The sequence below is a fragment of the Podarcis pityusensis genome (genome assembly GCF_964106645.2).
Source record: "Podarcis pityusensis genome assembly, chromosome: 3".
Classification (NCBI taxonomy): Eukaryota; Metazoa; Chordata; class Lepidosauria; order Squamata; family Lacertidae; genus Podarcis; species Podarcis pityusensis.
In genome coordinates this window covers 87,303,576-87,319,374 of record NC_138026.1, presented here as the reverse complement: position 1 = coordinate 87,319,374, position 15,799 = coordinate 87,303,576, and the positions used below count along the sequence as shown (strand labels likewise).

The 15,799-nt window shown below is 43.3% G+C and overlaps 1 long non-coding RNA gene across 1 annotated transcript in view; it reads left to right on the top strand.

Moving 5' to 3' along the window:
* Nucleotides 1–2,710: 2,710 nt before the first annotated feature.
* LOC308474254 overlaps nucleotides 2,711–15,799 on the top strand; it is a 38,645-nt gene continuing 25,556 nt past the window's right edge. The window contains exons 1-2 of the long non-coding RNA XR_013984622.1: nucleotides 2,711–2,974; nucleotides 4,240–4,358. This is a non-coding gene — a long non-coding RNA (uncharacterized lncRNA). The remainder of the gene's footprint in view (nucleotides 2,975–4,239; nucleotides 4,359–15,799) is intronic.

Sequence of the window (15,799 nt, the reverse complement as noted above, 5' to 3'; positions counted from 1 at the left end):
TATTGCTGCGTTGAATATTTCATTCCAGCTAAGTGTTAACCACAAGCAGGGTGCTACAGTAGTCCCTCAGTACAACTCATGCTGCTTCCTGGGTTGTGATCCTTGCTCACATCGACACCATACAGATGAAGGGATGCACACCTCTTTCTTCAGGCATTTAGAGTGAAGACATGTGATAAATGAAGGCAGTTCTAAGTATGACACAACCAATGTATTAGTTATGTGGCTATCTTATGTGGATTGCTTTTAATGACTTAATTATATTTTGCAGTGTTTCATTTGTTGTACACTCCCCTGTGACTGTCATGATGAAGAGGGTATAAAAATAAAAACTAAACAAATAATCCCAGGGATTTATTCATCTACCGAGCAGGGTGAAAATGCCTTAAATAAGTACCTACTTCGACATAGATAGCTCAGTGAGTGTTTTGTGGTGTGTGTGTGTTTTGTATGTTTGTTTGTTTTTACAGAGCACTAAGCATAAGTGTTGATACCTCAGTGAGTTAGAGCGTGTTGCTGGTAATGTCAAGGTTGCAGGTTCATCCTTGTATGGGCTAGCTACATATCGCTGCATTGCAGGTGATTGGACTAGATGAATCTCAGGGTCCCTTCCAACCCTACAATTCTATGATTCTATGAATTACATTCCACCCTGTCTTCCAAGGTGCCATACATGGCTCTCCATTTTATCCTCACAACAACTCTGTGACAAAAACATAGCCCATCTCCTTAAGAGGGCTGCATCCATCCACCCCTTATACAAGTGAATTTTAACAAGGGAAAACATATGAAAGGCACCAGGTTGCTAAAGGTTGGTGCAGTCAAAACTGAGCCAAATAGGCAAATGTTCTGTGTGTGGATGAAGAGCCTGTATAACAATCTGTGACCAGGTTATCTAAAGGACCCCCTCCTCCATGAAGACCTGTCCAACAGTAGAGAGATCACTATCTGAAACCAGTATACTGAGGGGGGAACTCTGAACTATGCTAATGTTCAGTGACTGATATTTCCTTCCCTACAGTGGATGTGCTGAGGAAGAGGTCCCAAGGTACAGTGTAAAAAGCATTAAAGCCAATGCACTACTACCCCTTCCAAAATCAACTGATTCTGAACCATCTCCTTTTAAAGTGAAGGTGGTGGAAATGAAAGCCTTGCTAAAACTCAAAGGGAAAAACTCCTCCTCTAGCACCAGCTCTGCCAGCAAAAGTGATTTAGGTCGACACATTACAATGAAACAGGGGGAACCACAGAAGCAGGGAAACTGCAGCCAAGTGGCAGGAGAAGGCAGGAATCAGCCAAGAACAGACGAGTCAGTGCAAGTGTGAAGGTTGATGTCTCTAACCATGTGCAGCTTTGAGATTTGAAAGTCTCATTCTTATTCTTCCTCTCCTGAATCAGAAGAAGGGCAGAAGGTTTTGATAGGAAAGACAATATAATTATCTGCGTCACGGTAGCTTCTCTTCCAGCCTTCAGTGGTTTTCTATTGTAGAAATAAATTGATATATTTGCATGCAAAAGCCTTGTATTATTACCCCCAGGCTCTGGACGGATTGAGAGCCTGCATGTTCCAGGGAAGCAAAAATAAAATAAAATAAGCCCACCCTTCAATGCTAGGCAAAGGTTCTTTGCATTCTGTTCTCTTGAAAAGCTGCTGCTTCACTTTCAGATTAAGCACAATGACTTCTTAACCTGTTCTTGTTTGGTGATGACCCACCACCTGAAGAAATCTCAAATGTTAACTAGCTTCTATTCAGGAAATGTTTGCAAAACCTTCTCCAAATGAAATTCTCACTGCATCTGAAGACAGCAAAGAGGAAGCCAAGCTCATCCTGTGTGTATTTAGGACAGTTGACCAGTGTATGAAGATAAATGCATAAGAGCTCTGCAGAAACACATCTCGTCCAGCACCCTTTTCTCACAGTGCTTGACATGATGGCTATGGGAAGCCTGCAAGCATGGTAAAGGACCCCTGGACGGTTAAGTGCAGTCAAAGGTGACTAGGGGGTTATGGCGCTCATCCGCTTTCAGGATGAGGGGGCCAGCAGTTGTCCCCAGACAGCTTTCCGGGTCATGTGGCCAGCATGCCTAAACCGCTTCTGGAACAACGGAACACTGTGTTGGAAACTAGAGCACACGGAAACACCGTTTACCTTCCCACCACAGTGGTACCTATTTATCTACTTGCACTGGTGTGCTTTTGAACTGCTAGGTTGGCAGGAGCTGGGACAGAGCAATGGGAACTCACCCTGTTGTGGGGATTTGAACCACCAACCTTCTGATCGGCAGGCCCAATAGGCTCAGTGGTTTAGACCACAGCACCACCTGTGTCCCCTGCAAGCATGACACAAGTGCAAGTGTGCTCCTCAACTGTAATTCTCAGCAGCTGGTATTCAGAGGCATCCTGACTCCAGCAATGGAAATAGAACTTCCAGCTTCTCTGGGAGCCCCTCTTCCTACTTTTGTACACTGTTGACTCTCCTGTCAACTCAACCACATCACTAACTGGTCTCTGTCAGGAATGAGCCAGCTCCTAGTGGAACTTTACAGCCGGCTGCAGAACAGAGAGGATTAGATCTGACGCAGGCTGAACAGTGGTCAGAGGAGACTCCCTCACCCCTTGGAATGCTGGTTGCCAAGGGAATGTCTGAGAGCAGGCTGGAACACAGTCAAAGCTCTCAGGGAGCTCAAACTGGACTGCCTCCAAAGAACAGAGCTGCTCTGCAGCATTCATATTGGCATTTCTCAAACTGCTTGGCCCCATTCATATAACCCTTTCTGGGCCCCAGCTACTTGAATACTTGGCGAAATAAAAAGATGCTATGGTTGGATAAATTGCATTGTAATAGCAAGTTCTCGGATGGAGGATCCTGTCCTTTGGCACCACATGCATTGATGGCACTGAATAAATAATATAGATATTGGAGAAGGAGGAGTAACAGCAGTGTGGGTTAGTGAGAAACTGCAGGGGCATCAGGTAAATCTAAACTGGCTGGTACCTTAGGTGGTCTGCATTTCCTCCACATGCTTTAAATGCTCCAGTTCCCAGTTTAAGCATTGGTGTATTGACAAGAAGGATCCACAAAACCATGATAAATCAGCCCTATATGGCACTGAGACTCTAGGAAACACAATTGAAACTGCACTGTATAAAGCTACTCGATGGGTCCCTCGCATAAAAATAATTTAAATCCAAAAGGCGTAAGCAGGTTTTACAAACACAGCAGATTGCTGATGCAAATAGATAAACCCGGTAATGGTTCTGTCTTGAGTTATTTGAAAATATTATTCATTAAAATATGTTTTGTATTGCTCCTAATCCCATACAATCAACCTTTATTAGCCAAGTCAAGCTGTGTAGCCTTCGCACAGAGCGCAATCTTCCACATGCTTTATTCTTCTTGACAGCCAACTGGGGAGAACAATGTATGCAGTGACATTTAATATGGAACTTTCTGTTGCTCATGCTTTGTTTTATATTCTGCTGCTAGAAATACTTGAGGCCTCTTAACACCCAGCCATTCTACTCCTTCCCTCCTCCATGAGCTAATGGTATGGACAATTTTGCAATTGGAAGCCATTCCTGACAGAGAACTGCTTTGAGACCTAGCAAATGACATGATTAGTTTATTTGATTTTCCCAGTTTGAGTTATTGTACTAATTTACAAGGCCCTGAACAACTTGGGTCCAGGATACCTCAAGGACTGCCTGATCCCTTATATCTCTGCCTGATCACTGAGATATTTGGGGGAGTCACTGTTCATGGTCCCCCATGCCTCAGATACACAGCTCACATCTCTCAGAAGCTGAACATTCATTATTGTGGGCCCAGTTTTATGGAACTCCCTTCCAGTTGAGGTCAGTCAGGCTGCCTCCTTGATGAACTTCAGATACCTACTAAAGACTTTTAAAAAACCATCAGCAGGCATTTTAATCAAAATCTGATTTCATCGTTTCTTTTCTGCATTGTCTTTTTTGAATACTGCTTAGAGGCAATTGTAATTAAGCGGTATATAAATTGTTAAAATATAATAATAATAATAATAATAATAATAATAATAATAATAATAGAAAGCCATGGTGATTGCTAATCACACCATTCATACCAATGCAACTCCTAAGCACAGGGGGTGGGGGACAAAGCTGTGACCCTAGAGCTGTTGTTGGACTCCAAATCCTATCGGCATGGTCAATGGACTTTCCCCACCACCATTGTTCTAATTTAATTAATTTCTTTAAAGAATCCTCTGATGGGGAGAGAGAGAGAAAAACATCCTCTGGAGCTCCTCAGGGCTCTGCGGACAGCTTCCTGGTCAGCCAGACACTTTGGACCCTGGAGATCATCCTGCTGAGGCATTATGTAAGCAGGTATTCTAAGAAACCAGCTATAAAAAAATGAAGTTCAAATCAAGAATAGACACCACCCAGCCACCTATAATGATTTTCAGCTAGGAGCACCAGGAAAGCCCTTGTGCCTCCTCTGTGACTCCTGGCAATGGTGGTTATGTTCTGCCTCCACTTTCAGAGGCATTGTGGCTTTAAATACCACTTGCTGGGAATCACAGCACATGTCTGGTCAGCCACAGCTTGAGGATGTTTTAGGGGCTTGTGGGAAGGGAGTGGGAAGACAAAATGTTTCTGCTAGCATAAGGAGGCCCTCTCCTCCTCCTCCTCCTCCCCTCCCCCTTTCTGTTGGGCCCCTAGTATGTCTACAAGCTGTATAACCCACTTTAAAAATAAATAGATTGGAGTCTATGAGCACAGGAGATGATGTGTGAATCATAATGCATAGTTAACTGCATCCTTGCCCCTCCCCAAAGGTGAAAGATTGTAAGAGTCATCACCACCTAAGTGAAGCCTATCTCTTAATTCACTGAGAAGAACGGGGCTCCATGACTTTTCCAGATATTGCCTGCCCATTCACTCCTCTTTTCTTTGCATCATGGCAGTTTAACGGAGCTGCAATAGGACTCTAGATTGCATCTGAGCATTAAACATGAGTGTAATCAAATTGTCAAAACAGAAGGCAACATATTTCCCTGTTGCATAATGCAAAAGGCACACTCAAGGCTGCAACACAAGAAAGAGATTGTGAGAGGCTTGTGGTCTTTGGGGGATTAGGAAGCTGTTTGCAATGGAGTTGGAAGAGATCTTGGAGGTAATCTCATCCAACCCCCTGTTTAGTGCACGACCATCCCTGACAGATGGCTATCAAGTCTCTGTTTAAATAACATCAGTGAAGTTGAGCCTTCCACCTCCCAGGCACTCTGTTCAAAGAGCTCTTACCACTAGGAGGTTTTTCCTAATGCTTAATGTTTCCTTGCCATTTCTATCCATCATCATCATTATAATAATAATATTATCAACACACACACAAACCTACACATGCAGGTATGCTTTTGAACATATATGCATATGCCAAAATGGCTTCTAAGCAATTCACAAGTATACAGTCAGTAACAAAACATCTATAATTAAAATACATAATAAAGCCAAGTTTCTTAAAAAGCATAATTAAAACAGTTAAAAGAGCAATAAAAACAATTAGATCAGAAAGTTCATTTCAGGGGAATGCTTGTCTAGACAGTCTTCAAGAGCTGGTGGAATGCCAATACTGATGGGGGCATTCCACAGCACTGCTGCCACCAGTGAAAGAGCCCACGTCCCTGTTATCATTACTTATAGTCCTGGCCTCTGGACCAACAGAGCAAATCTGTTCCATCTTCTGCATTAAAGGTAAAGGTAAAGGGATCCCTGACCATTAGGTCCAGTCGTGACCGACTCTGGGCTTGCGGCGCTCATCTTGCTTTATTGGCCGAGGGAGCCAGCGTACAGCTTCGGGGTCATGTGGCCAGCATGACTAAGCCGCTTCTGGCAAACCAGAGCAGCGCACGGAAACACCGTTTACCTTCCCTTCCCACCAGAGTGGTACCTATTTATCTACTTGCACTTTGACGTGCTTTCGAACTGCTAGGTTGGCAGGAGCAGGGACCGAGCAATGGGAGCTCACTCCGTTGCAGGGATTCGAACCGCCAACCTTCTGATCGGCAAGTCCTAGGCTCTGTGGTTTAACCCACAGCACCACCCGCGTCCCTATCTTACAGCCCTTCAAATATCAATGAGTGGGGGCACCTTAGTTTTATTTCTTGTTACATTTATATCCTAGCTTTCCTCCAGGGTTCTTCAAACACACACATACACAGAGAATTTTGTCCTCCCTGTGAAGAGGAGCAGCTTGTGTGGTGGGGTTGTGCTGCACCACCACCCTCCTGACAGTGGCTTTGCTGCAGCCTACCAGGAGGGAGCAGGGTGGCAGCAAGGTCAGAGCTACTTAGCTACGCGGGTGGCCTGTGGTCTAAACCACTGAGCCTCTTAGGCTTGCTGATCAGAAGGTTGGTGGTTAATATCCCAGTGGCAGAGTGAGCTCCCGTTGCTCTGTCCCAGCTCCCGCCAACCTAGCAGTTCGAAAACATGCCAGTGCAAGCAGATAAATAGGTACCACTTCTGGGGGAAGGTAAATGGTATTTCCACACGCTCTGGTTTCTGTCACAGTGTTCCGTTGCACCAGAAGTGATTTAGTCATGCTGGCCACATTACCCAGAAAGCTGTCTGTGGACAAACACCGGCTCTCTCAGCCTGAAAACAAGATGATCACCACAACCCCATAGTTGCCTTTGACTGGACGTAACCATCCAGGAGTCCTTTACTCTCTTTTTTTACCTTTACTTTGCTAATGTTCCTGGGCAGCCCCGCCCCCCTCAGGGGACCAGCCCCACACTGACTCTATAAACCTGTCACTGTCACTAACCCATCATTCCAGCTACCTCTGCCTGTGAGATTGGATGGAGAGAGAAAGAATAACCTAATAATGTAACCCAGTGAGCATCATGGCAGAGCAACAACTTGAACCCTGATTTCCCACATTCATCTCCAAAGCTATACTCACTGCACCACACCAGCTGTCACATTTGCAATGAACTGCAGCAGTGGCAAACTCTGCATGCTCCAATTTCTAAATTAATTTAGGGATTCTCCTAGCTAAATCAGAATTCAGGAGAGACTCAGGGCAGAGCAAACCCATGGAAGAATAAAGAAACGGAATTGTCAGGGTATCGTTTCCACCTCCAATTATAAAGCAAAACACATATTTCAGGGTTCTACATCCCTAGAATTTCTTCATGGCATCTCTAGTGAATTTCCAGCTTGATATTTATAAGGTTGAATTTCATCAACACATTCATAAGTAAAACATACCACACATCTATTGTCTGACTAATCCCGGTGGAGGCAGAACCTCAAGGGATCAGAAGGTAGCTAATTCTGCATGCTAATTCACCTTTGATCCTTTTAATGAAAGTGCCAGTACAAAATAGTTATGAAGTGCATTGTATAGCTCTCTCAGGTGGATTGTGTTCCACTGAAATGTAGCAGGAAGCATAGGGCTAGTTAGTCATTTTCAGTGAAAATCAGTCAGTAGAGACAGGAAAATGTTGTCTTGAGCAGACATTTATTGCCATACATTTCAAGGGATTTCATATGTCTCCCAAAATAGACACTACCACACCCCTCCAAATTTCCCAGGCACACAGTTTTAAGACTGGGAACATACATGAGCATGCACAGGCCCTTTAAATGTTGTCAAACTATGGGTTAATCTACCCCACAAGGAGAGGGGGACCTTTTTTCAGTCCAAGTGGAATGTGGAGCATTCCAGAGGTTGCATGCCAGAGGCAAAAATAGTTAGAGCTTTGCATGTGACTCTGACCTCTGGACAGAAGGCTACATTCTACCCATACAAAATCAAGGGGTTTCTAGATACACACACACCTCCACCCAGGTCAACTACCCCCCTTCCCCCAACGGCTCGGGGTAGGCAGGAGTCGTAGGCGGCAGCACGCCAAATGTCACCCCCCCTCGGTGATTTCACCCGGGGCAGCCCGCACCCACCTTGCTCCACCCCTGCCCTCCACCCAGGCCAGCAGGACACTTCAATGAAAGATTCCAGCCACACAAAAGCACTCAAGGAGAATGCTGAGCAGGGCCAGAAATGGGTGGAACCTGGGAGTGTCTCAATGGCTAAGTAGAGAAAATATGAGGACCACATTTGTCCACTGGTGCTGAGGTTCTCCACTCCAATCTACCCTACATTGCCTATTCTGACTGGCCATAGATCTTCAAAGTCTCACCAAAGGTTTGAGACCCAGCATATCAACCTTTCCATGGTGACATGGTGACCATGGTTTTCCATGGTGACGTGTTGGAGGGTTTGCTATGATGGCTTTTTATGTGGTCCTCTTTTCACACATTAAATTTAGGTAGCACTTGTATTACCCCTGCACACATGCTGATGTAGAAGATGGTATTTCTGATTTACCAATGTGGCAGTGGAGGCTGGTCCATTATGATGATGATGATGATGATAACAGAAGATGGATGGGGCACTGCCCCACAAAGCACAGTCTTGTGATAATCTCTGATTATCTTTCTCAAATACAAAAGAAAGTGCAAAGTGAGATTTTGATGTGCCTGAAAGTGAAACTTTTAAGAGACTTAAATGTTAACATCACAATTCAAAAGATAATTGGAAATGATGTGTGTGCTAAAACATTTTCATTTGTATTTGAGAAAAATAATCAGATATTGTTGTGTTACTTATTCTTGCAATTTAAAATAAATTCAGAAGTTTTAAGTTTTGTGCTTTTGTGTCTCTACAAGACATCTGTTTTTGAAAATTGAAGTTAGCAACTTTGGGGGGGGGTAATTAGCTTTACCTAGGGTGCAAAATAGCCAGGCATTGGCATGGGATGTCTTTGGATACCAGGAGGAAAGAAGATGAGGGGGGAAACTATTGTGAGTTAGCCCTACCCATCACGGACTCTGGCTCCTACCAATCTGGTCGGTTTGTCTTCACCCCATCAATCCAAACAAACACAAGCAACTGCTGCAATAAGGAATATGTGATGCTATTCAGCTATATGATGTTTATTTATTTATTTCTGTGCTCCCGTATCACAAAATATGGGGATAATGCAAAAAATCAAAATATAAAACAGAATTTTTTAAAAAAATACAAATACTCTGTAAGTGGCTAATCAAAAATTAAAATTAAACATCTGTAAAGGCCCTTCTGCATTTAATAAAAGATTTAAGAGATGCCTAAAAATCAAAAGCAAGGATGTCTTGGTAACATGGGGGAGAACTGACAGTCTTCTTCCAATTGATTTCAGCAATTGAGCTGAGATATAAGGGTTCAGGCACTACTGGACCCAGGTTTTTTTGTAGGGCATTCTGTGTTATCCCAAGAACCCTGAACCTGGCCCAGTAATACAATATAATTAAAACAGCATCCACAGTGGTTGAATGAGTGGTTTTCTAGACTCTGTGGTTGCCCATTTAAGAGATAGCAGGCAGACCACCTGTCCTCAGTCTGTGCTGCTGGGAGCAAAGGAAGCGACCAGGACAAGAGCAGATACTCTCCACCAAGTCAGCATTCTGGTATAGAGTTCATTTTGCTTCCTCATGCTCCAAGCCTGATCCAGTTTCAGGAGTGCAATGACTTGTGGCTAATGCTAATGTGATTGTGATAAATGGTTCCAAATACCTTCCTGCATAACCGTGCAACATGCTGACATGATTAGTACTATAAGCATGCGCATATGTGTGTACAACTGCATCACTAATGATTAAAATGCAATTATATCTTCATCTTTATAATAATAATTTTCAGAGCAGAGGGCTTAATTTGAGTCAAGGCTGCAGCCCAGATCATATTTTTAGCTGCGGAACATGTAAAGTAATAATCACCGTGTCTGAGCGAGAACCAATTAAAGATGTTTAGTTTTTACTTGGGTTTTAATCCATTAATCAACCAATTTAAAATAATGTGCCTATTTTCAAAACCTTGATAAAGGTGGGTGTCAAAGATACAGGAATAAAGGGCAAAGTTTCTCTTAGATGGGAAATGACAATGTTACTCTTAAATGGCAAGCTGCCACTTCACTGAAAGGCCTCTGTTAGACAGAAAGGGTATAAAATCCATTGTAATGAAATGCACACATAGGCCCCTCCCCACCACACTTTTTTTTTTAAAGTAGTATTTTCTTATTCGGCAACATAAGAACCTGAAATGTATATCATATGATTTTATAGTATTCAAATATAATTTTATTGACTCAAAGTATTTTTGAATTCAGAAGATTTGCAGGATGGCTGGCTATAATCAAATCTCCATGAGGAATAAACTCTAGAAATGTACAGTTTCCTGTACTTTCCCCTTAAAATTAAGGGAGCAACCCTCTTCCAGGTGGCTGAGGGGATGCCATGGAATTCCTTCTCTGTGGTCCACAGTTGACAGCTTCATTAATACAGCAGCAGCAGGGCTGAAAGCAGCTTTGATCCAAAGGCATCCTTTTCCCCCTCAACGCAGCCCCTCAAACTGACTGAAAAGCTATGCCAGTCCTGCAACTGGAATAGTTAATCCTCACCATCACTACAAGAAACACCATCCACCACAGAGCCACGTTCCCACACACTTGGCATGGCTTAAGAATTGGCAGTTTCTCCTCCAAACAATCTCACCCACTACCAGCTTCCATAGGACTGCTATGTTACAAGTCTATCCCCAAGTGGTTTCTCCTTGAAGTGGTTCCTGGTAGCTTTGACAAGGAGCTGGAAGGAAAATCAACCCTCCATTTCCTTTCAATCAAATTTGGTACGTGGCTGTTTATGTGGCTTGAACACTGTGTTTGGGGGCAAATTTGAAAGTTTCAAATAAAGCTTGATTGCAGTGCAAAGCTCTAGTGGTGGTGGTGATGATGATGATGATGATGATGATGATGATGATGATGATATAACTCAGTTGAGTGCCCCAACACAAAACAACCACAGCCTACTAAATGGTAAGGTGTCCACCTTTGCAACTCTCTCTTTGGGAGAGGCTACATTCTGACCTGATCAGCGTCTTACTGGGAGAGTGTCACCTGGATGGGGTGGGGGGCTCAAGCCTATTTGAGAGCAGGGGGTTTTTTTGCATCATGTGAAAGCAGCTGGCCTTGTATTATTAGTTGCCTGCATAAGCCTGGCAGAATAGAAAAGTTTTCAGGAAGCATTTAAAAGTCTAAACAAACGGGCCTGAAACCTAATGTCCCAGCTTGATCACAAACAAACGGGCCTGCTGAATAGCTATCGGCAGAGTAATCCACAACACTGAGCCAATGGCACTCAAGGCTCTATTTATTTTTGTCAAATGGGCCTCACCAAGTTAGGGGAAAACCAATGACATTCCTGCAAATGATCTCAGTGATCAAGCTGGGACATTAGGTTTCAGGCGATCCCCAAGGTACCCTGGATCTAAGTTGTTCAGGGCTTTGTAAGTTAATGTAAGGACCTTGAACCTGTCTCAGTAGCAGATGGGTAGCCAGTGAAGATTTTTGCCATCGTGTGCTCTGCTGGCTCTGCCCCCCATCTGTCCACTGCATAACCACATTAATGTCCAATGAGAACTAAACATGCTCAGCTGCTGTGGAATGCAGAAATAAGAGCAAACTGAGAGAGACAGGAGAATTCAGCACAGCATTCAAGAAAGGAGCATGGCTAACGGAACAGGATTGCTCCACACTGCAACATTTTGTTGCAGGTCCAGCTGCTTGAATCCTATTTTCAAGCATGTCACCAGGGACTTATTATTTGTACGAAGGCATATTTGCTTAAAATCAGTGCTTGCTTAAATTCATTTCCATGGGAGGCACATTGTAATGACCTGATCAAAAGCCTTTGACCACCATTACACATGCTCATTTCACAAAAGAATTATCGCAGCACAGAAGGTGGTCCTAATATAGCAATTAGGGTGCTATATGTATTGAACCATTTGAATATGATTAGGAAAAAAATATCAAGAGATCTTTCAAAGAGTGAGGATTTTTTAAGCACTGAAAACACCTCAAGAGAATATAAGTCTCAATAGGAATCTTTAAGGGAAATGTCCTTTTGTATTTCCAGAATCAATGGGACTGGTTATATCAAAGGAAGGATTATTTCATAACATAGGTGCCTCTATCTCCACATGGCTTTGTCATGGCTTTGTCACCATTTACAAAGGCCCGCTTACATATCAAAGAAGGATAATTTCTGCAAGTGCCAAAGGGAATCTTCTTATGCCATTAGCATGAGTCTATCTCTTGATTCAGCTCAACAACACTGAAATGTGGTGAGAGGTGGGGTGATTTTGGTTATTTGTAGTTCATTCTAGATGATATTGGTTGAAATCCATTTGTTTGCTTATTTATTTATAAACATATTTATTGGCTGCTATTTCATAAAATATATCAACGTGGTTTACAGCAAGAATACATAAAACCATGCAGTAATAACACATTATAAAAATTAAAAACAGGCATCACTTAGCCATTGTGGAAAGATATATTATTAATTGCCTGCATAAGCCTGGCAGAATAGAAAGGTTTTCAGGAAGCATTTAAAAGTCTAAACAGATGGCCCCTGCTGAATCGCTATCGGCATAGTAACCCACAACATTGAGCCAATGGCACTCAAGGCTCTATTTATTGTTGTCAAATGAGCCTCACCAAGTTGGGGGGAAAACCAATGACGTTCCTGCAAATGATCTCAGTGATCAAGCTGGGACATTAGGTTTCAGGTGATCTCTGAGGTATCCTGGACCTAAGTTGTTCAGGGCTTTCTAAATTAATGTAAGGACCTTGAACCTGTCTCAGTAGCAGATGGGTAGCCAGTGAAGATGTTTCAACAATGGTATCATATGTTCTTGGGCAGATGCCCCCATCAGCAATCGAGCAGCTGCATTCTCCACCAGCTGGAGCTTCCAAACCAGACCCAAGGGCAGCCCCACATAGAGCGCATTACAGTAATCCAGCATTGAGGTTACCAGTGCATGGACCACAATGATAACTGCCCAGCTAAGGGATAGACACCAATTGTGGAATGGATTCACCTCTCCCTGCAACTCTTGGTGCACTCTCAAAATCTGCTTCAGAGGGTTGGGGGATTAGGAGAAGATGGGGGAGGGCAGGTGGCTAAGAAGCTGCAGAGGGTGGAAATGGAACAGACATCTTGTCATATGAATGAAGATCTGCTTGCATCCCTTATAATCCACGTTCCCATGAAGATTGTTGAGAAGAATACAGCATTGCACTCTTCTGATGCTTCATCAGAGCAAACATTTTGAGTTGCCAACAGGGGGCCGAGGAGCAATATTTTGAAGAAGGGGGCTGGGGCACCCCAAAATTCTGTGGTGATCCTCCAAAGCTTGTGTCAGGATGAAGATGCTTGGCCCTGCCACGTTCTTTTGCATATCACCAGCCCTGTCATGTCCCTTTGATGATCCCCAGAGTACTTCCCCAGAAGGCCCGCTGCTGATCTCTGCCAGGGACGTGGCAGGGCAAAGCATCCTTGCCCTATCACGTCCCTTTGAAAATCCCTAGAGCACCACCCCAGCAAATGGTAGAAAGTGGTGAGGTGTTGGAGTCTACCCAACTCTCATCTCTCTGACAATTGGCTAAGTTTGCTAAGCATGATGGGAGCTGTAGTCCAAAAACATGTGGGCACCCAAGCTTGAATAACACTGCCCTAAGCAACATTGCTGAAGTCCAGTTCCGTCAACTTCTGCATGTGGCATGGAAGAGGGCTACCATCAGGTCAGCCCTGGAAAAAAGGAGAAGAAAGAAGCCCAGGAAAGAAGGAAGGGGAGGGAGATCAAAGCAGAATCTGTCAGCTTAGTATTAGCCATTAAAAGCATTCTGTTTTCCATTCTTCTCTTTCAAGTCAACATTCTTCATTTACTCATCTCTTTCTCTTTTGTGGTTTTTGTTAAATATTTAATTGGGTTTTGTTACCGTAAGATCTTGCATTTGACTGACTTGTTGCTGCATTGGTATGACCACATCTGACAGACTGTATGTTGTGGAGCCACATTTATTATTTACCAGTTCCCAGTTCTGCAGTCACAGTGCTCAGTAATATTAAAATCTAAGTAATGTTATCATCTGTAAAAAGGAGACAGGGGTTATCCCGTTTCTCTTTGTTGTAAGGACTCAAATACACACCAGAAAACATAAAAAACTGAAATGATCCTGAAATGTGGGGGGAGGGGAGTATAAGAAAAAGTCTGGCCTTACAATTAGAGGATGAAAAGACTGCACATTCATCTTCTTTACTTCAGTTTTCACCCCAACTCTGATAGAAATTATTCCGGCACTAAGAGAGCAACAAGAAGAAAAATTCAAGAAAATAAAAATATATCACTGCTCTCGATCATTCCTGTGGCATTTTGCAAGCAAACTTCTCAGGGGATTCATGCATCTATACAGATTAAAAAATGACCAAGTTTACAGGCCTTACTGAAAGGGAGTAATAAAGCACTATGAAGTGCCAAACTCAATATGTTTGTTTTAACATTGGCCCATGTTCATTCATTGGTTTCAATTTGTAAGCAACTCTACCTGCACGTGGTGCAGTTGTCCCATCATAAGCCTAATCCATGCATATATAAGACATACCTGAGTTCAGACCAGAGCAGGGCCATACTGTTGCCATTATTGTTGTTGTTTAGTCATTTAGTCGTGTCCAACTCTTCGTGACCCCATGGACCAAAGCACGCCAGGCACTTCTGTCTTCCACTGCCTCCCGCAGTTTGGTCAAACTCATGCTGGTAGCTTTGAGAACACTATCCAACCATCTCGTCCTCTGCCTTCCCCTTCTCCTTGTGCCCTCCATCTTTCCCAACATCAGGGTCTTTTCCAGGGAGTCTTCTCTTCTCATGAGGTGGCCAAAGTATTGGAGCCTCAGCTTCAGGACCTGTCCTTGCAGTGAGCACTCAGGGCTGATTTCCTTCAGAATGGATAGGTTTGATCTTCTTGCACTCCATGGGACTCTCAAGAGTCTCCTCCAGCACCATAATTCAAAAGCATCAATTCTTCGGCGATCAGCCTTCTTTATGGTCCAGCTTTCACTTCTACACATCACTACTGGGAAAACCATAGCTTTTACTATACGGACCTTTGTTGGCAAGGTGATGTCTCTGCTTTACTTTTTTGCCATTATTACCATTATTTAATTCATTGTCTCTTGCATATATGCCTCATGACAATTTAAAAACATCTCATAAGAATAGCTAAAATGGTTTTTAAAACAGTACGAAAACTGGCTGAATATTGGTTTAAAAAACAATACAAGATGGACACCTAAGGCAGAGACCTTTTCACCCAGATGCAAAAGCTTGTCGAGACAAAAATGTCCTCAGTTGTTTCTGGAAACTTCAAATAATTGAGTACGTGTAGTATCTCAACAGGGATGCAGTTCCACAGAATAGGTGCAGCCAGAACAACAGCCCTGCTCTCCTGGTTACTGTGGAGCAGGCTTCTGAGATCGTTGAAACTTGCAGGAGAACCTTTCCTGCAGACTATGGTGATCTATTGGGTATTTCAGGGATAAGGCACTCTCTCAAGTAAGCTGGTCCTGAGCTGCATAGGGCCTTATACGCTGTTACTAAAAACCGTAAACTTGGCCTACTAACAGCTTGGCAACCAGCTGAAATCCTGCAAGCAAGGTGTTATATGCTGGCGGTATTGTGACCAGCTTTTTAAAGGTCCCTTTTTCCACACACACACACACACACACACACAACCACTACCTCACGTCTACGAGTTCCATGCAATTAGGATACCTAGCTGTGTGAGTGTCCCAATTGCACAGAGACCCTACCCATGAAGCGAAACTAGGAAAACCAATTTAAAAAAAAGAAGAATAAATATTTCCTTAGCTGGTAAT